The sequence below is a fragment of the Nothobranchius furzeri genome, unplaced genomic scaffold, assembly GCF_043380555.1.
Source record: "Nothobranchius furzeri strain GRZ-AD unplaced genomic scaffold, NfurGRZ-RIMD1 Scf114, whole genome shotgun sequence".
Lineage (NCBI taxonomy): Eukaryota > Metazoa > Chordata > Actinopteri > Cyprinodontiformes > Nothobranchiidae > Nothobranchius > Nothobranchius furzeri.
The window spans coordinates 45,001-45,713 of NW_027223130.1; positions in this window are offsets into that span (position 1 = coordinate 45,001).

Below are 713 nucleotides of genomic sequence, written 5' to 3' on the forward strand. Positions count from 1 at the left end.
GGGGATGCCTGATGAGCCTGGATGTGATGCTGGTGAGAGAGGGGACAGGGCAGAGGCCGGCTGGACGTGCAGCGGGCAGGGGGAAACTTGAGCCTGGGTGGGTGGTTGTGCATCCAGGGCGGGCAGGGAGAGGTGAGACGTGGGCCTGGGCTGGTCGTCAGCGGTTCACCACAGGCAGCTGGTGGCGGTGTGGCTGAGCAGAAGCCTCCAGCAGGTGATGGCGGGGTGGGGGAGCAGCAGCCAGCCTCAAGCAGCCAGCCTCCAGCTGCTGATGGTGGGGTGGAGGAACAGAAGCCTCCAGCTGGTGATGTCAGGGTGGAGGAGCAGCAGCCAGCCTCCAACGGCTGATGGTGGGGTGGAGGAGCTGCAGCCAGCCTCCAGCAGCTGATGGCGGGGTGCAGGAGCAGCAGCCAGCCTCCAGCTGGTGATGGCGGGGTGAAGGAGCTGCAGCCAGCCACCAGCAGCTGATGGCGGGGTGCAGGAGCAGCAGCCAGCCACCAGCAGCTGATGGCGGGGTGGAGGAGCTGCAGCCAGCGTCCAGCAGCTGATGGTTGGGTGGTGGAGGAGCAGCAGCCAGCCTCCAGCAGCTGCTGGCGGGGTGCAGGAGCAGCAGCCAGCCTCCAGCAGCTGGTGGCGGGGTGGAGGAGCAGAAGCCAGCCTCCAGCAGCTGATGGCGGGGTGCAGGAGCAGAAGCCAGCCTCCAGCTGGTGATG